The 21,508-nt window shown below is 43.8% G+C and overlaps 1 protein-coding gene across 1 annotated transcript in view; it reads right to left on the bottom strand.

The window, feature by feature from the left end:
* The window catches only part of Rnf24 (ring finger protein 24), a 45,012-nt gene extending 42,904 nt beyond the window's left edge, over positions 1-2,108 (bottom strand). The window contains exon 1 of the mRNA XM_028756745.1: positions 2,038-2,108. The gene's annotated coding sequence lies outside the window, so the exon portion shown is untranslated. The remainder of the gene's footprint in view (positions 1-2,037) is intronic.
* Positions 2,109-21,508: the final 19,400 nt, after the last annotated feature.

Raw genomic sequence — 21,508 nt, 5'->3', positions numbered from 1 at the left:
GGCAGAGGCAGGCGGATTTCTGAGTTCGAGGCCAGCCTGGTCTACAGAATGAGTTCCAGGACAGCCAGGGCTACAGAGAAACCCTGTCTCAAAAAACCAAGAAACTTTTGATTGCTAATGTTTGTGACTCCCACAGTTATGCAATCCCATATTGGGTTGTGACCCACAGTTCAAGAAAGATGCATAAAGTAAGAATTTCATTAAGAATAATGGATCGTCATCCAACCAGTGGAAATTTTCCTTCAAATTAAATGCAAATGTTTCAAGCTGAGAGTCTATACATAAACAGATGTTGTGGAGGTTTACATGTCATTTTGTACTGAAATTTTTACTAGGAATGAAAATACATGTGACTCAAAAATAAGTAATCTTGAAGAGAATCTTAAAACTGAACCCACTCAATTATTCATATATAAACTCGATTTTTCCACCACCACTATTTTGAATCAAAAGATCATAACAAAAATATTTCAGAAATGTGCTTTTTCACTCTACAAAATTAAGAGGATAAAAAAGAAACAAAAATATCATTCAACTAGAGTAATAACTAACTTCTAAAATTCAAATAATCTTGCTTAAAACAAGGTAACAAGGAAAAGTTTGTTTGTTGTTTATTGAGATAAGGTCTCATTCTGTGTTATGGTCTAGAAATTCCTATGTAAATCAGACTGGCCTTGAAACCACAGAGATCTTACTGCCTCTTCCTTCCAAGTAACGTGATGGCATTTGTGGCCACACCTGCCTATCTTAATTATCTCTTTTTAACTGGCTAAGTGAACAACAGACAGGCCATCCTATCCAGTTAAAGCCTATGGAACCCAGCAGTGCTTCCTACCCTCTTTGGGGGCGGAGAAGGGGGGGAACCGGGAGCGGGGCCGAGGGGAATGAAGACAAACAATGGAGGAGAAAAGGGGGTGTTTTCTGATAAGTCATGTAAGATGATCTGTTCAGCTAAGCTGCACAACCAAACACACGAAAATTCAGATCAAAGCCAGGGTGCATACCAGGGTAATATTTAGGTAATATCCTTTGCCAAAGCATTAAGGGGTGCGGGGCGGGGGCGGGGAGGGCGACGACCGGACAGACAAGAAGGTGGAAAGAACCTGCTAGACCACCTCTTATTAAAGCAGAAAGGCAAGAAATACAATCTGCCTATATGGAAGAGTGGGGAAAGCAGTGCCCTAGATATATTGGGAGTATTCCTATAGATAGGTACGAAGCACAAAGACCTATTATCAATGAACTAAGCCCAGAAAGCAGTGTTCAGGATGTTGGCGTACCCCCAATATGTAAATATATCACCATTAATCCTAAAAGCAAAGTGTTCTAAATATACAGAGACATAAGAATGCAGACTCACACTTTCAGTGAACAGACCCACTGGCTTTACAACAAGAAACAACGAAACACCAAAAAACCTGTTATCTGAATATAACACCAGAGAGGAAGGGGTCAAGATGAAGTTATCTTTACACTTCTTTTCCTTCTGTCCTTTTAGATGATCTCAGACCGTCTCATTTCACAGGACACACACCCTTTGGGTCTCCGGAAACAAAGCAGGGTCATTAATTCTCCGGCCTGTGGGTGCACGCACGCCCCCCCCCAACAAATGATGAGGCCGCCATATGACTTTCATTAATAAATAAGCCAACCAGCGAGGTCTCAGTGTGCCTTGCACAGTGTGACAACCAGGCACGAGACAAGCGCCACAAAAGAAGGAGTGGCTCGGGACCAGAAAACCACTGCCACTCCGCACCCCCGAGAAGCGCGTCGGTCTCCACCACCGACGCAGTGGCAGCAGCTCCTCCATCCTCCGCCCATTCCCGCCTCCCCCGCCCGGGCCCAGCCCGAGGTGACCTCCGGGTGACAGCCCGCGCCGCTCTTTGTGCCGGTGTGTGGGGACTGCCCCGTGGCCCCCCGGTCTCGGAGGGGGTGCGAGGCCGGCGCACTGCCCTCAGCATCTCAGAGCCGGACCTGCGGAGCCTGCGCTTCAGCCTCAGCCGCGCGGCCCTCAGTCCCGGCCCTCCCCTCACTCACCCGGGTGGCGGGCAGCGGTCGTGCGGGCGGCGGCGCCCGGAGTCAGCTTTCGTGCGGCGAACTGCTAGCGAGCCGCGTCCGTGAGTCCGAGCCGCTGAGCTGGCGATAGCGACTGCTTAGATGCTGCCCCGGCGAGGGGCGGGCCCGGCGGGGGAGGGGCGGGCGCCGCGCCTCTCATTCATGCCGCGGGGGCGGGGTGTGGGACCCGGATGCCCGGGCAAGGCCCGCCTCCTCGCTGAGGGCGCGCGGCTTCATTGTCGGCAGTGCGCAGGCGCGGCGTTTCTCTGGCTAGGCTACTGGCTGTTCTGTAGGATTGATTCATGATGCCTGGCTATAATGTTCATATCTTCTCAGCTGTGTAGTGTTTTCCGTGTATGTGGACATTCTTAAGAGTTAAAAGAGTAGCCAGGCAGTGGTGGCGCACGCCTTTAATCTCAGCACTTGGGAAGCAGAGGCAGGTGGATTTCTAAGTTCAAGGCCAGCCTGGTCTACAGAGTGAGTTCCAGGACAGCTAGGACTACACAGAGAAACCCTGTCTCGAAAAAAAAAAAAAATCAACAACAACAAAAAAAGAGTTAAAAGAGTAAAGCTTCGTTTCTCGTAGCATCCAGCCCAAGAGTCCTCAAAGGTGAGGTACACCTTGTTAAGATATTCCACCTCAGCCGGACGGTGGTGGCACACGCCTTTAATCCCAGCACTTGGGAGGCAGTGGCAGGCGGATTTCTGAGTTCGAGAGTTCGAGGCTAGCCTGGTCTACAGAATGAGTTCCAGGACAGCCAGGGCTACACAGAGAAACCCTGTCGCGAAAAAAAAAGAAAAAAGAAAAAGATATTCCACTTCCTGCAGACCCAGTGCCTGTACAGACAGTGGAAGGAAATATATTTAAGAAACAGCGTGTCCTTTTTTTAATTACATCTACCCATTACTCTGACCCCCAGCTCCTGTTCTACACTGCAGACAAACTGATTCAGGATTTAGAGGCGCTGAGCCCTTCTTGTAAGAGCAAGGCCTAAGCTCTAGCGGATCACTGAAAGCAAATAGGAGTTCTCATAGCTACCACTGCTAAAACTTATTAGCAGAGGGTGTGGGTTCTGTACCTCAGACCTCCCTTAACTTCCCATTTCCTTTGAGGTAGCCCCTCCTCCTCCCCTCCTAGATCCTTCTCATAAACCACAACTAGTTCGTGACTTAACTCTTCATGGAAAATGCCTACCAGCCCATTCCTCCTGCTGTAGTGAACCATAAATCTTCTAGGAAAGGGGAAGTAAGAAGGACTCAGTGAAGGTTTTACCACAGACCCTCTACCCAACTTCCTCTCTCCCCAAATCAGGCCTCACCTGTGAGCTATCTCCCTTTTCTCCCTTTCCTCTCCCCTCTTCTCCCCTCCCTTCTCTCCCCTTCCTCTCCCCTCTCCTCCCCTCCCCTCCCCTCCCCTTCCCTCCTCTCCCCTTTCCCCCCTCCCTTTTCCCTCTGCTCCCAGGATCCCTGCTGTGCTGTTGCCAGCTTAAAGTCCTACCTAATTCTGTCACCTTGGCACAAAGGCTAAGACAGATCAGTACCCAAAGTTAGGGTACAATGCTTTCATATTCTTGGTCTCTTATTCAAGGAATTGAAATAAAAGCCCACATAGATGTGTAAAAAGTAGCAAGAAAATTTGGTTGAAGCAAAGCAAAGTTGGGGGGGGGGGAACAAAACCAAAAAAAAAAAAAAAAAGAAAAAAGAAATAGTCGAGACACACTGCAAGGGAGCTCCAGGCCACGTGAGCGAAGATATTCAGGGCTTGGATTACTGTTTGAGGCTTTCTTTTACTGCATTCAAGAAGTATTGCACAAGCTAGAGTTGTCTGGGGAGAGGGTACCCCAGTTGAAGAATTACCTTCATCAGACTGGACTGAGAGCACATCTGTGGGGCATATTCTTGATTCATGATTGATGTGGGAGGACCCACACCTTGTAGGCATATCACCTGTCACCAACTGTAAACCTATACACACCAAGAATCTCCCTTATGGCTAGAGTTGTATGTCGTCTCCACACAGCACTAGCTTTGTGGGAAGAGACACCTCAGTTGAGAAGATGCTTCCATTAGATTGCTTGTAGGTGAGTCTGCAGGGCATTTTCTTGATTAATGATTGACATGAGGGGGCACAAACCACTGTGGTGGTATCACGCCTGGCCAGGTGGTCCCGAGTGCTATAAGAAAGCAGTCTGCGCAAGCCATAGGGAGCAAGCCAGCAAGCAGCACCCCTCCATGGCCTCTGCATCAGCTCTTTACTTATGATCCCTCCCTTGAGTTCTTTTCTGACTTCCCTCAACAATGGACTATTTATTACCTGTAAATGTCAGCCAAATAAACCCTTTCCTGCCCAAGTCATTTTGGTCATTTATCACAGCAGTAGAAAGCAAACTGAAACAATGGTCTTGCTCGGCACAGGACTATATGTTACTACACTGATCTGTCAGTCGAGACCTGCCCACTGGTGCGATAGCAGTATGACTGTGTGGTTTAGCTGAATACTTTCTGATTGGACTTGAGGCCTGCCTCACAGGAAGGAATTCATACTTGAAACTGTAAACCTGGTCAAAAGCCAGTGGCTTGGAAGGTCACAGGCCCTAGGGGCATCTGAGTACTGTTGTTCTGCTAAATGTTCATGTTGTCAAGCTGCAGTCTAAATATTTATGTTTGTGCTGCTCCCAAGATTGGGCAGAGAACCTTCTGTCTGCAGTGGTTGGCAGTTAATGCAGAGATCCGTACGTGGTCAAAGAGCTAAGAATAAGTGACTATTGGATGCTTAGTCCTAAACAGGACATCTATTATTACCCCAAGGCTCAGGGAGTATCATATAAGAGGGCCAAGAAGAATGCAGAGGCCAGTGGATCGAAAGGAATGCTGGGAAATGCTTTCTTCTGAATATGACACGGTCATGGCTCTTGTGAACTTACAACAGTTGTGCTTACCTGCACGAGATTTAGTCAGTGAATATTCCAGCATGGGTGGAGGGGGAGTTTACAAGGCCCCACCCCTAACTGAGAAGCTCTTGGCAGTTGATGACTTATGGGGAAGGGAAATCAATTTTCTTTAGAGATATGTCTGTTAGTATGTTGCCCATGATCCAGTGAATGGCACCTCACCTACACCTTTGTGAGTAGTACTTAATTAGGTTCAGTGAGGGGAGAAAGAAAGGGGAGAAAGGGAGGGAGGGGGAGGGGCAAGGAGAGGGAGAGGATGCATGTAGGTGGGAAGGAGATGGATTGGGAAGTTTAAGGGAAGTGGGAGGAATTGAGGGGAAGATATGATCAATATACATTATATACATGTATGAAATCATCAGGGAATAAATAAAGAATACTGTAAAAAAAAAAAATCCTTCCTTGTTTGAGGTGATCTGAAGACTCTCATTCCCGGATGCCTGTTATGCTGGATGCCTGTCACGCTAGATGTGGCAGCTCTGCTTTTTGTTTTTCCCAGTTGAACTGTCTCTGTGATGAGGCTCCTTTCCAAGCAGAAGGGCAGATTCTCTCTCTTTTCGAGGTCTAGTCATGTTGTCTCTGAAATGATGACCTGTCCCTGATGATGCTCTCTTGCTTTAAGTCTGAGAATGGCCCTCCATGGTCTTGAGGCCCTCTCTTCTAATAAAATTTATTCTGAACCAACCTACTGAGACCACTTCCTCCTTTGCCCCTTAAATCAGGATGCTGGGGTGGGGGGATACCCTTCCTCCTTGCTCTTAATCCTAGCAATTAGCAGGAAGCATTTTGGACACAGGGTTGCACCTTTCACTTTGGTATAAACCAGACCTCCTCACCTTTCCTTTGGGCTGCTGCAGACTTTACAGTCCATTCTCATGCAAATTTATCCTTTCTCTCCCTCTCTCTCTCTCTCTCTCTCTCTCTAATACTTTCTCTTGATGCGTCACTCTGCTGTCTGGCACTTGAACCTTATTTTGCAGCCATTTCTAGAGCAGCACAGCACTGTTTTACTCCGCAACTGTTGCTGCTGGGCCCTCTGCTAGAAAAGCAACACTTATCTAGCAACAGAAAAAAATAAAAAACAAAAAACTGGTTTCCTTTTAAAATCCACAGAGAATTGTTAGAGCACAGGAAATGTCCTGTATGACACTGTTGTGATAGCAAACACAAGTCGCACAATTGTGCAGATCTGTAGAGTGGATGACAACAAGAGTGGGGTATGGATTCTAGATGAGGATGACGTACCACTGAAGGGCCATCGGCTACAATGATGCAGTGGGGGAGGCTGAGGATGGGGGAAGCTATTTAAGGCACAACTTCCCAAGCTGTGGGTAGTGATCCACACTGAATGTAGGGGTCATGGAAAAATCAGCAACAGTCAAAGGTTTCTGAATAAGCAACAGCCGAAAATCCATTCAAAAGCTGGCACATACTGAGTCTGGGCTATTTCTGGCATCCCTTAACCCATGTTTCTTCATGCAGTTTCACTCAGTCTTAATTCTGAACACACAACATCCAGCAGTTTCTGAAATAGTCTTAAACATACTTGAATCATTTGGTACTACGTATTTACAAAACGTGACAGTGTCAACACTGATGATCATAAAATGGAAATAGCAATCAGGATTCAAGATGGCTCAGTGGGTGCTAGATACACAAACCTGATGACCTGAGTTTGACCCCGGGACCCCACAGAGAAAGAAAACAGACTCCTGAATGTGGTCTTCTTATCTCCACATACATGGGGTGACACATGCACTCTCTCATTCTCACACATACACGATACATAATACGTATGCACACAAGAATGATAAATTTTTAAAAAATAAAGAATCAGTAATAACATTGAAGTTCTGTCTTGTAAAATCAAATATTAGGCCAAACTTTATTCTTATCTATTAATAGTGTCCATCGTATTGGGGGAGGGGTATTCTCTTCTATTCTTGACTTGAAAGCCAGAGCCACATGGCTGAAGCTGCTGAGTTCTGCTGCTTGCAGGAGCTGGAACATGGTCCCCTTATTTTATTTTTTATTATTTTATTATTATTATTTTTTGAAATACACCTGCCTCTGCCTCCCAAGTTCGGTCCCCTTATTCTATTACATTATCACCAGCCTTCTGTTTCCCAACTCCTTCACTGCCTAAGGTTGGCTGTTCTGGAACTTGCTTTGTAGACAGACCGTGAACTCAGATCTTCATGGCTCTGTCTCCTGAGTACTAAGATTAAAGGCATGTACCACCCATGCCTGGACCTAAGCTTTTCTTTACCTGGAAGTTGCTCTATACCTGGAACTGCTTGCCTCTGTCTCATGGGATTAAAGGCGTGTACCACCCATGCCTGGACCTAAGCTTTTCATGGTGGCTATGCCTCATGATCAAGATCAAAAGCTTGTGTCAGCCGGGCGGTGGTGGCGCACGCCTTTAATCCCAGCACTTGGGAGGCAGAGGCAGGCGGATTTCTGAGTTTGAGGCCAGCCTGGTCTACAGAGTGCGTTCCAGGACAACCCGGGCTATACAGAGAAACCCTGTCTCGAAAAACCAAAAAAAAAAAAAAAAAAAAAAAAGTAAAAAAGCTTGTGTCATTCCATGTCAATTTGACACACAATCATATCTCCTTGTGTCCAAATGAAAGCAATAACCAGGTCATAATTCTATAACAATCTGTTGTTCAACTGCAAACACATAAACAATAAGCTTAGCTGGGTGGGATCTTTCCCCAAAGTCACCACCCCCCTTAATCTGTTTATTTCTTTGAACACAGTATTTAGCTCCATTGCACTTCCTAGTGCCCCTTTAATAACTGAACCATACATTTTGCATTTTTCCTTTCTAGGCTTGCCACACTTGATCAAAACGCTCTTTGTGAGAGTAAACACAAAGTTTATGTTGGAATTTTTTGAGGCTTCCTTTGTTAATACAGTTAATGTGAATCTCTTTGCCTTACCTCAGGCAGACTCTTCAGAAAAAGGCAAAAGAGCAGCCACATTCTTCACCAAAACATCATAAGAATGATCTCCAGGAAACATACTAAAATTCCTCCCCTCTGAAACCTCTAGAACAAGGACTACACAGTTGAAATCACCCTCAGCACCAATGTCTTTCATATTTCTACTAGGATGGTCCATTAAGCCCCATGTAAAGCATTCCACTGCTTCCCAAATCCAAAGTCCCCAAATCCACATTCCTCCAAACAAAAGCATGGTCAGGCCTATCACAGTACCCTAGTCCCTAGTACCAATTTCTGTCTTAGTTAGAATTTCTTTTTTTTTTTTTTTTTGGGTTTTTTTTTTGGGGTTTTTTTTTTTTTTTTTTTTTTTTTTTGAGACAGGGTTTCTCTGTGTAGCCCTGGCTGTCCTGGAACTCACTCTATAGACCAGGCTGGCCTCGAACTCAGAGATCCACCTGCCTCTGCCTCCCAAGTGCTGGGATTAAAGGCGTGCGCCACCACCGCCCGGCTTAGTTAGAATTTCTATTGCTGTGAAGAGACACCATGACCAAGGCAACTTTTATAAAGGACATCATTTAACAGTTTCAGATGTTCAGCCCAGTGTCATCATGGTGGGAAGCATGACAGCTTTCAGGCAGACATAGTGCTAGAGAAGGAGCTGAGAGTTCTAAATCTTGATGCCAAAGCAGGCAGAAGGAGACTGTCCTCCAGGCAGCTAGAAGGAGGGTCTCAAAGCCCATCCCCATAGTGACATCCTTATTCCAACAAGGCCACACCTACTCCAACAAAGCCACACCTCCTAATAGTTACACACACACACACACACACACACCCGGCCAAGCATATTCCAATCACTGCACGAGATCAGAGAGAACATCTCTCTGAGACAGGGCAACCTTAGAATTTCCACAACATATGTTAGAATCGTACTTTTTTGTCTGCAGAAAAGAACTGTCTTTTATTTATCTTGGAGGAGAACTAGAGATTTTGGTCTCCTGGTATGTCTGATTAGAGAGTCACTTGCCCATTTGTAATTCTATTTTCTTAGTGGTTTGTAGGCTCTATTTACTTCACCCACCATTGCCAAATGTTCCCACTTATCTAGACCATCTGTATTTCTTGGTCCATATGATAAACAGGGAAGAGGTAGGGAAGACTTCACTGTTTAGGTCTACGGTGATTTCTATTGCCTTGTTATGGTTCAAATACATCTCCTGAAGTTCCCAAGCTGGATGGAGGCTTAGTAGCTAATACAGCAGTTTGGAGAGGTTATTGCTGGAGGTAGTAAGTCACTGGTGTGTGTTTTTAGAGTGTAAAGTCTCACCTCATTTCCAGTTTGCTCTCTGTGCTTTGTGCTTGTAGTAAGAGATGTGATCTTTCAGCTTCCTTTTCCCACTGTTTACCTCCTTGCCATAGTGGACTCTCAGCCCTCTGGAACTGTATACCCAAATACACACTTCTTTCTATCAGTTGTCTGGCCATGGTGTTTTACCAGAGCAACAGAAAAGTAACTAATACGATCTAGAAAAATGTCTTCCTTATAGTCACTTGACTGCTTAATTATCCAGAGTTCTTAATGATCCCTTCAAGGGTCAATTATGCAATGCTTTAACCTCTTAGACTGGGCCAGCTGAATAAGCCCATCATTTCAGTGAGAGTCGAGTAGTATTTTTCTGAATTCCCCAAGTCCTTGCATTCTAAGAATTCAAAAAAAACCTCTCCTGAGGGTGCTCCTCCCCTTGAAGGCCATGTGGACTTCTTGATGGTTGTGACTCTTGTAGTTAGAGAGAGTAATTGCTTCTCAGTGTAAGGTAGGTGTCATGACCGAAGCATTAGCACTGGGGAGGAATCTTAGGCACACATGTGGATGATATCTTTGGGCCTGGCTGTGCACCACACCACACCACAACCACCCCCATTACCACCACCACAATTTCTTCCTCCTGATTTTTCTACCTAACTGTCATGGCCTTTTCTTCCTGCTTGGTTCTTGGGTTAAGTTCAAATGGAAGACCTTCAGACCAATAAAAGAGGAAAGAGACAGGGAGTCTGTTTTCCCAGCCATCAACAAGCCACCTTGCTTTCTTGGTATATGCACAGGTCCAGTCATCTAAAAAGAGCTCAGAATTCCTGAAGCATAATATTATCAGAGTCATATTTGGGAGCTTTTTAGTCCAGACCAACTAAAGATGCAGAAAACGGATGAGACAATCTCCCAGGAATGACACAAACTGCTTAGATTCACCTTTGAAGCAGACACTCATCTTCTCATGGAGTCTCCAAAGAACTGACCCGGAAATGGGGACATAGACGCAGAGAATTAATTTGGTGAATGATCTCAGGATACAGGCATGAAGAAGAGAGAGATACAGAGAGAACAAAGACAGAAGTACATTCATGGTCCAGTTACTGCTGGGCCCAACTTGGACTCAGTCCTGGGAACTTGCTAAGCAACTTTGTGGAACAGCCCTCAGCATCATTTTCCCAGATGATGATGAGGCTAACTCTAGCCTCCACTGACTTCCATCTCTCCTTTGAGTGCAGACGACCATCTGTGGAAGCCAAGCAAGCTGTCCACCTCAGTTCCTCTAGTTATTGGCCATACAGTTCCGACAAGTGACATCACCCTTAGTATACCACCATCGCCACAATTTCCTCCTCCCTGATTTTTCCACCCAACTGTCATGGCCTTTTCTTCCTACTTGGTTCTTGGGTCAAGTTCAAATGGAAGGAAATGGAGTTGGATGCATCTATCAACCACAGCTTACTTAAGGAAAAGGGACTATGGTAGGTTTCTTCTTCCTCCAATTCAGTCTGTTCAACCTACTCACGTAGCTTCCAGTCACCAGCAGCTCATTCCAAAGCAAGAGAAAGGGGCAACAGAGGAGAAGAAAGCAGATAGCCATCTGACTATTCTCCAGCCTTTGGCATCCCTCTAGGCAGGAGTTCATCATTCCTGGGGATGTTAGCTCTTCCACTGTACATGATCAAAATTGAAAGGTAGCCCCCTCTGTCTTCAGGAGTTGCTTACACAATGACCAAGAGCAGACTGCAAGGGAACAGGATCTCCAGGAAGACACAGCTCTCCTCTCAGGTCTTAGGCTTTAGTACTAGGAATTTCTTCCTTGCCTGCTTATCATCTCAAGAGCTCACAAGAAGGGAAATCCTGAGCATATATGTCTTCGAAATAGCACTGGAGCTTTGTCCCCTCCCAGTATTCCAGGCTAAGGTGATAAAACTAGTTCAGGCATCTACTTTTTGTCCCCTCCTTGATCTCACACAAATTACTGGAATGGGATTGGGATTGGGAGTGGAGGGGATTATGACTTCAAGAGGACAGAGAAAACAGAAGGGATGGTTGCAAAGCATTTTAGAGGCTAGGACACAGGAATGGATGATAATTGATTTAGGGACTCCAAGAAAGCTGAGACCCAAGGAGAATTAAGAACAGCCTCATTTGCATGGAAAAAGGAGTGAGATGGGGAGAGAAGAGTTTAATTAAGTTTTAGAAGCCTTTGGAATTTAGCAAACTGAAATCAGGAGAACTGGGTGAGAGGTGATCATGTACCGGTTGAAGTATTACTTATTGTGGTAGTTTAAATGAGATGCCCTGCCCCCTGCCTTTGTCTCTGGCATTTGAACATTTGGTCCCCAGTTGGTGGCACTATTTGGGAGGCTTAGAAGATGTGGCCTTGTTGAAGGAAGTATGTCATTGGAGGTGGATTTTGAGAGTTACAAGAGTTACAGTTCAGTCTCTGCTTCGTGCTTACTGTGAAGGGAGTGAGCTTTCAGCACCAGCTTTGATGCCTGCTGCTTGTTAAGCATGCTTTCCTGCTATGATGGACTCTTGTCCCTGAGAAATCGTAAGCCAAAATCAAATCTCCTTTTAGATTTCCTGATAGTGGTGTTTTATCACAGCAGCAGAACAGAAACTCGTACAGTTGACATGCCCCCTCCTGACACTGCAGACCCTTCCCCACACTCCCACCATTCTACTCCAGCCCAGAGCAGAGAGCTGGATGGTTAGCCCCTGGAAAGGGTGAAGTTAAGAGGATTCCTGGACTAGGGCACCAAGCACAGCTCAGGATGAAGGTATTCTGTTGAGAACAGGGACATGATATAGGGAATAGTTCCTCGTTGCTTCCAAGTCATCAGCGTGGGCCTCCACCTCTCCTCACTAGGAATTCTGATCAGCCAACTAAAAGCTAATGATATGATCAAAACGCACTGTATACATGTATAAAATTATCAAAGAATGAATAAAAGCTTTTTTTGTTTGTTTGTTTTGTTTTTCAAGACAGGGTTTCTCTGTGTAGTCCTGGCTGTCCTGGAACTCACTCTGTAGGCCAGGCTGGCCTCAAACTCGGAAATCCGCCTGCCTCTGCCTCCCAAGTGCTGAGATTAAAGGCGTGCGCCACCACTGCCCGGCTTGAATAAAAGCTTTTTAAAGAACTAATGATATAAGTATTAAAGATCTCAATTAAGCAACCCGTCTTCTCCATGATGCTCAGCACGGAAGATTTTTAACTCTTGTTTTCAAGACTTTTCAAGATTTTACCCGGCCGGGTGGTGGTGGCACACGCCTTTAATCCCAGCACTTGGGAGGCAGAGGCAGGCGGATTTCTGAGTTCAAGGCCAGCCTGGTCTACAGAGTGAGCTCCAGGACAGCCAGGGCTACACAGAGAAACCCTGTCTCAAAAAAAAAAAAAAAAAAAAAAGATTTTACCCACTCCTGCCCTGTCTTCTGTCTTCCTTCCTTCCTTCCTTCCTTCCTTCCTTCCTTCCTTCCTTCCTTCCTTCCTTCCTTCCTTCCATTCCTCTTTCCTTCCTTTCTTCCTTTTACTTTTTTTTAGTGGATCTGGGGTCAGACTCTACATCCCTAGTCTTGGTCTGTCCATTTATTTTTAAGCAGGATCTTACTAGGTAACCCAAACTTGCCTGACATTTATGATTGTGTCTCAGCCTCCCAAGTGCTAGGATTGTGGGTGTGTAGATCATGCCCTGCCAGACGTATGATCTTAATCAAGAGGAGACTGCCAAAGACAGTTACATTACTTTTCTGATTGATGCAACAAAATGCTTTCCCAACTGCAGATAGACTCAAAGCAGTGTACCATATCATCTTAAGAATAGCAGGGAGACCATAACTCAAGCAGTGTACCATATCTTCTGAAGAACAGCAGGTAGATCATAATTCAAGGCAGTGTACCGTATAGACCATGACATGTTTCAAGGCACAGGCCAAGAAGATTTTGTACTTTTCCACCATCTGGCCCCTCTTACCCCCTCCCCTTGTGAAACATGCTATAAAAAAAGCATTTCATGTTCAAAAATAAATAAATTATTAAAAAAAAAAAAAAAAAAAAAAAAAAAAAAAAAAAAAAAAAAAAAAAACAAAATGCTTTCCAATGCCTCCTTAATGGAAGGACTTATTTTTGACTCAGTTAAATAAATACAGTCCATTTCCAAACTTAGTCACATGAGAGTGAATGGACATGTTTGCCCACTTGGCTTTTCCAAGCCCACTTATATTGGGGGCTTTAAGTGAATGGTGGACCCATTTGAATTCTGAGCCTAGTCATATGACAGAAGGGCAGTTATGAACATTTTGGTCCCATACCTTTCAGAGCCTGATCATATCAGGAGTGTGTTACCCACCATGATATTTCTGAGCTCTTCTGTCCACCACCCTCATGCCATTTCCAAGTCTGGTCACATACGGGAGGGTTGTATGGGCACATTGGCTCCTATGCCACATCTGAGCCCGGTCATTTGGGAGGGTATATGGACATGTTGACCCCATAGCATTCCCAAGCCCTGTCATGTTGAAGGGTATTAATGCACATGTGATTTATGAACCTAGACGTGAGAAGCATTATAATGAGATGGCTAGTTTGGGTTGTCAATTTGATTACATCTGGAATTAACTAAAACCTGTGAGGGATTTTCTTAATTAAAACACTCGAGGCAGGTAGATGCATCTTTAATCCAGATCTTTTAAGGAGGGAAGATCCATCTGTAGTCTAGACCACACCTTCTGCTGACAAACTATAAGAATGACATAGAAGATGGAAGATTCTTCTCTTTGCCTGTTTGTCCTCATTCTTCCTCCCAAGTTCATTCCTTCATTGGCATGAGCACCGACTTCTATTGAGATTCCAATGTACGGTGAAGACTAGCTGAGACATTCAGCCTCGTAGGCTGAACAACTACTGGAGTCTTGCCCCTTTCGTGGGTAGATAGACATTGTTGGACTAGCCACACCATAGCCTGTAAGACACTCTGTAAGTCTGGTTCCTCCTGAGAATCTTAACTAATATACATATGTTGGCCAGTATGCCATTTCTGAGCTCAGTTATACGGAGGTATATAGGCATATTGTCCCCCAGACCATTCCTAAGCCTGGTCATATAGAGAGGTGTCTTAGAGTTCCTATTACTATGATGAAACACCATGACCCAAGGCAAATTTGAGAGGAAAGGGTTTATTTGGCTTGCAGTTCTACATTGTAGTCCATCACTGAAGGAATTCAGGACAAGAACTCAAAGATGGCAGGGACGTGGAGGCAGGAGCTAATACAGAGGCCGCCAAGGAGTGCTACTTACTAGTTTTCTCATGGGTTGCTCAGCCTGCTTTCTTGTACCACCTAGGACCACAAGCCCAGGAATAGCACCACCCACAGTGGACTGGTCCACACTCCCCTCCATTAATCACTAATTAAGAAAGTATCCTACAGCCAGATCTTATGGAGGCATTTTCTCAATTAAGGTTCCCTCCTTTCTGATGACTCTAACCTGTGTCAAGCTGACATAAAACTATTCATCACAGACAGTATATGCTCAGGTTGACCCCATTTCTGAGCCTAGTCATGTTAGGGGTGGATATGCATGTTGGCCCACATGCCAGTTTTGAATATGGTCATATGGGAAAGGTTATGGCTCTGTGGGCCCCTATGCTATTTGTGAACTCAGTTTTATGGGGACACAGTGTGTAGGCACTTTCCCCCCATACCATTTCCAAGCCTGATCATATGGGGTGGGGAAGTGTAGGCATATTGGAACACTTGTCATATGGGAGACTGTTTGGGCATTTTATCCCCCATGTCATTTCAAAATTGATCATGTGTGAGTGGTGGGGGGCATGTTTGCCCCCATGTTATTTCCAAGCAAAGACATAGGGAGGTATATGGTCCTGTTGGCTCCCATGCCATTTCAAACCTGGCATGGTGGTGGGGATAAATGGCCATATCAGCCCCCTGGGCATTTTTGAGCCCAGTCATTTAAATGTATGTCTGCCCCCATTAGGTTTCCAGGAGTGGCCCTATGTGGGAGTGAAAGGGCATGTTTATTCTCTTGGCACGTCCAAGCCCAGTCACACTGGGTGGGGGGGTTCTGTGCGTGTTGAGCACCTGGCTGCTTGCCCACCTGGCCATCAACTTCACACTTGCTTACACTCCTTTCCCTTCCAAACTGCACCCCGCCCCCTTTCTGCTTTCAGTCCTCACTGTGAACTATAAATAAGTGCATGTATCAATAACCATGCATTTGGGCCGGGCGTTGGTGGCGCACGCCTTTAATCCCAGCACTTGGGAGGCAGAGGCAGGCGGATTTCTGAGTTCGAGGCCAGCCTGGTCTACAGAGTGAGTTCCAGGACAGCCAGGGCTATACAGAGAAACCCTGTCTCGAAAAACCAAAAAAAAAAAAAAAAAAAAAAAAAATAACCATGCATTTGGCTTCTCAAAGAGCCTGAATGTTTGGTCTCTTAAGATTTCCTCTGCCAAACAACTTAGTTCAGGGATGGACAGATAGCTTAGTGGTTAAGAGCATGGGGAGCTCTCTCAAAGGACCCAGGTTCAATTCCCAGCACCCACATGGCAGCTTACAACCATTTGTAACTCCAGTTCCAGGACTTCTGAGGACACCAGGCACACATATACTGGACATACATGCAGACAAGACACATTACTTCTTAACTCATGTTCACTCCTGTTTTCAGGACAGGGCAGAATGCAGCCAGATCCTTTGCCACAACATAACACAAATGCTTTCTAGTCCAGATCCCAGTCAGATCCTCAGTTCCCTCTGTAACCTCCTGAGCCAAGGCTTCACTGTGCCTTTCTATCTGCTCTCTTGCTTCATAGTATGCTACAGCTTTTCTAGTTAATAGGTCTAAATTCATTTTTATTTAAATTAAAATACAAATACATTACTTCCTTTCTCTCTCACTCTGTCCAACCCCTCCTATGTTTCTCCCTCATTCCCTCCCAAATTAATGGACTCCTTTTTATTATTATGTACACACACACAGACATAAATACATAAATTAATTAGTTTAGTATTGTTTGTGTGTATATGACTTCAGGACTGACCCTTTGTGATTACCAGTTAGGGGCCTCATCCCATAGGGAGGCGACTTCTCCCTCTCTCAGCATTCATCAGTTGACTGTAGTCTTTATCTAGGGATGGGATTCCACGATACTTCCCCCTTCTACATCAGCATGTCTAGAGATATTATCATTGTTCAAGTCTTCTTTAGGCCACTGCATTATTGTTAAGGTATCTCATGGCCTGGCAGTGGTGGCTCACGTCTTTAATCCAGCACTTGGGAGGCAGAGGCAGGCAGATTTCTGAGTTCAAGAGTTCGAGGCCAGCCTGGTCTACAGAGTGAGTTCCAGGACAGCCAGGACTACACAGAGAAACCCTGTCTCAAAAAACAAACAAACAAACAAAAAAAGAAAGAAAAAGAAAAAAAAGAAAAAAAAGAAAAAGAAAAAAAAAGAAAAAAAGAGGTATCTCGCAAGAAAAATCTGTCAGTTATAGAAAACACAATCTTGCAGAAGACCATTTGGTCCTCTGACTCTTAAAATATTTCTGCCCTCTCTTCCATGATGTTCTCTGAACCTTAGGTGTGAGTTGCACTGTAGGACTATCACTGGGGGTTGGACTCCACAGTATCCATTAATCTCTGCATTATAACCTGTTGTGGTTTTCTGTAATGGTCTCTGTTTGCAGTAAAGCAAAGCTTCTTTGATGGAGAATAAAAGCTAACTTTATTTATGAGTATAAGGATACGCTTTAGAATGCAGTTAAGCTCAAATCTCTGAAGAAAGACATCGAAGAAGACAAAATGGAAAAAAATCTACCATGATCAAGGATCAGTAGAATTAATATTGTAAAAAGGACCATCCTACCAAAATTGAACAGGAAATGGCATGGGCATTTGAAACCTTAGAGTCCACTCCCAGTGACACACCTCCTCCAACAAGGTCACAACCCCATCCCAAATTCTTTTACCTAAGTGGCAACCAAGTGCTTGAATTTACGAGCCTTTGAGGATCATTCTTATTCAAACCACCACAGGGCTTCATATAACTAAAAGGTTTCTGAACAGCTAAGGAGACAATCAGTTGGATAAATAAGATACTCAAGAGAATCTTTGCCAGATTATATCTATATGTACATCAACATCTATATATCCATATATATATCTATACATCATCTATATATGACAGAAGATTAATATCCAATCCATATATATATCTATACATCATCTATATATGACAGAAGATTAATATCCAGGATATATAAAGAACTCAAAAAACAAGTCAAGAAAACAAGTGATCCAATTAAAGGGGGGGGGGGCCATGAATCTAAACAGAGAATTCTCAATAGAAGAAATAAAAATGGCTAAGAAACTTAGCCAATAGCACTAGGTCCCTTCTTAGAAAATTTAATTAAAATAGAATCCTTAGCAAATTGGGAAACACAAAATAAAACAAATTTGAGATTTGTATCACACTCCAGTTAGAAAGACCAAGATAAACAGAACAACTGTCAACAAATGCTGAAGGGGTATGGAGAGAGGGAGCCCTCATTCACTGCTGGAAGGATTTCAAACCAGTATAGTGACTCTGGAAATCAATATGGAGAATGCTCAAAAAGTTAAAAAACAAATCTACCGTATGACCTAGTTCTCTATCTATCCTTGGCAAATGCCCAAGCAACTTGACATCATACTCCACAGATACTTGTTCAGCCGTGTTCATTGTTGTTCTATTCACAGCAGTTAGAAAATGGAAAAAACCTGAATGTCTTTCGGCCTCTGAATGGATAATGAAAATGTGGTGTACACACACACACACACACACACACACACACACACACACACACAATTGAATACTAGTCACCTTTAAAGAAAAATGAAACTACAAAACTTCCAGGTAAATGGGTTATATTAACTGATATAATCCAGACCCAGAAAGAAAAATGCCACATTCTCCTCTCTCTCTCTCTCTCTCTCTCTCTCTCTCTCTCTCTCTCTCTCACACACACACACACACACACACACACACACACAATCTGTGTTTCCTAGAGATTTTGAGATGCAAATATACAATATGGAGTAACTGAAAAACTGGAGGGTAAGAAGGGACCATAGTGTTTGGAGAAGGTAATAATAGCAGGATACAGGTAATATGAGTTGTGAAACAGAAAAACAGGGAGGGGTTTCTATCTGGGGAGTCAGAGGATGACAATAAAGTAAGAGAGGGATGGAGGAGGGGCACATAGCACCAATGATGTTTGATAGTCTCAAGAAATTATATTATTATATATTAATTTACTTAATATAATACTATACATATATTTTATGCACACACACACACACACTACATGAAGTCACTTGGGCTGACAATGTTCACCACAAGAAAAGATCCATCAACTGAAAAACCCAGTATCAGCTGGGCAGTGGTGGCACACGCCTCTAATCCCAGCACTTGAGAGGCAGAGGCAGGCAGATTTCCGAGTTCGAGGCCAGCCTGGTCTACAGAGTGAGTTTCGGGACAGCCAGGGCTACACAGAGAAACCCTGTCTCGAAAAACAAAAACAAAAACAAAAAAGAAAGAAAGAAAGAAAGAAAGAAAGAAAGACCCAGTACCAAGCATGAGAAGACTTTGTTCAAGCTGTTTGTCAGAGTAGCCCAAGTGACTTCACAAACAATATAGGCTATTACTACTGCCATTGGTTCTTTCTTGTCTCTCAGAGGTTGAAAATAAGTTCCTTTTGCTGAAGACAGCACACCCTTTGGACACAGGACTCTGAAAGCCTTCTTTCTGTGCTTTCATAGTAGCAGAAAAGGTTACATAAGCTGCCAAGGAAGGAAAACTACTAAGCTGTGATGGCAAAACATTCCTAAAGGTGCAGTAGTGACACTCATATCTTGGAGGAAATCAACAGCTGTCTAATAGGACTTAAGGCCCTCTCAATAGGAAGGAAGTCATACCTGGTACCAGAAACCTGAGCAACTGCTTGGGGCTAATGAAGTCCTGGAACTTAGAAGAGAACCCATTACCACCACTTTACCAGACCAGCATAATTTCTATTTCCAAATTCTTACAAATTCCTTCTGCAAATCAGTCAAAATAGCCTATAAACTATATGCCAAATAATCACAACAGTGTTTGGGATCAGTTTTCTTTATCACTTGCTTTTATTGTTTCTGTGAGAAAATACCCAATGAGAACTAATATAATAGGAGAACAATTCATTTTGGCTCACAGTCGAAAGGATACAGTCCATCATGTAGGGAAGGCATGGAGGTGGGAGTAGAAGGCAACTAACTTGTTACATTGTGTCCACAGTCAGGGAGCAGCAAGAAATGAAAGACAGTCTCAGTGGACTTTCTCCCTTTCACTTTTTATTCAGCCCGAGACCCAGCCATGGAATGATGTTGTCTATCTTCAGGGTGAATTTTCCTTTCTTCATTGAATTTTTCTTGGACATGCCTTCCCAAACATGTAGGAGTGAGCCTTGTAATTCCGAAGCCAATCAAGGCAACAGTAAAGATGAATCCTATGAGGTGACCTGTACAAGTGATTCACAGAGGGCAGGGGCTCAGAAGAAGCTTCTTGTTTTCACTGTCAGAAGTCCTAGAGAAAGAAAGGAGATCCGAGGAGGTGGGCTTGACTGAAATTTGGACCCAGTCTGACCCACAGGGAATTCTGAAATGGAAATTATATCAAAGTTGATCTCATCTTGGAGCAAGAGGACTGATTTCTTATATACAGATGTTAATAGATCATTGGCTATTGACTGCCAAGAAAGAGGTCACAAAGTAGGGAAAACAGTTTCTGGTCAAGGACAACTCTCTAGAGAAAAGAGAACAGCTCATTTATCCAGACACACACAGCTGTTGGGCATGGGTATGCATCAATAATATCTAATATAGATTATTAGATTACCAGATATCTAGGGAAATCTGGTAGCACAGAAGATAGAGAACAAGTAACAATAAAACAAATTAAAATAAAGTAATAAAAAAGAAGTGACTTAGCCAGGCGGTGATGGAGCACGCCTTTAATCCCAGCACTTGGGAGGCAGAGGCAGGTGGATTTCTGAGTTCGAGAGTTCGAGGCTAGCCTGGTCTACAGAGTGAGTTCCAGGACAGCCAGGGCTACACAGAGAAACCCTGTCTCAAAACAAAACAAAACAAAACAAAACAAAACAAAACAAAACAAAACAAAACAAGACAAAACAAAAAAGAAGCGACTTAGAAGACATCAAAGGTGATCATCAACTGTAACCGTAAGACAAGAATAGAACACTATTTTAAGACAAGAAATAAAAAGCAGCTTTACAATAAACATACATTCATGCTCATAGCACCAGAAATGAAAAAGTCAATAGAAGATGTGTAGGCAAAGTCGGAGATACTTCATAGGAAGCAAATGCAAAACACGTGTGGGAGGAATAGTCCAAAATAGTAGGTCTTCCAGAAGGAGAGAAATGGTAATAACGAAAGAGATAATTCCAGAAAAATTTCTCAAAGTGGGAAATGTAAGTTACCAGGTGCTGATGGATAAAACAGGCTCAACTAAGACATAGAAATTGTGAAATTCAGACCTTAGCACAAAAAGGTTCCACAGATTTTAATGGAGAAAATTAAGTCATATAGCAATTCTCCAGAATCAGAACAGCTCCAGACTTCTTCCCACCAGACAGCTGGCAAAAGCTGGAAACTCGTGGCATTTTTCCGTGTATTGAAGAGTCCCATTCAGGCTCTAGGAGGACCTTGACTCGGTTGTACCTCAATCCTTGATATCCACCACAGGAGAGATTTTCAGGGCAAGTCAGAGTAGAGCAGAGTAGGCAAATCTACTGATTAAGCAAGAAGACAAAGCACATTCGAAGGGAATCCATGTGAACATTAAGAGAAAACACAAAAGTGCCTCAGTGGAAGCTACATTTGTGACTTTGGAACTTTAAAGCTTCTTAATTTGCAACTAATTTTAAATTTGTTAGGGAAACTAGTGTGCTGCATTTTCTTATTCACAGAATTTTGACCTTCAAGAAGAGCATTTTCAGGTCCATTGGGTAGCCTGCAGCCTGAGAGAGAAGGGCTGGAAAGCTAGAATACCAAGTAGACTTTGACACGTGTCCAGGTCCCCAAAAAGTAGAACTTAAGGCCCCAATCGTTAGCATCTTTAGCCATCTCATTTGCCATGTTTCTCACAGAAGGCAGTGCATTGCTCTCTGCAAGTGGTCTGACCAGACATAC

This window comes from Grammomys surdaster, unplaced genomic scaffold (assembly GCF_004785775.1).
Source record: "Grammomys surdaster isolate TR1022 unplaced genomic scaffold, NIH_TR_1.0 129, whole genome shotgun sequence".
Classification (NCBI taxonomy): Eukaryota; Metazoa; Chordata; class Mammalia; order Rodentia; family Muridae; genus Grammomys; species Grammomys surdaster.
This window is presented reverse-complemented; position numbering and strand designations above follow the sequence as displayed.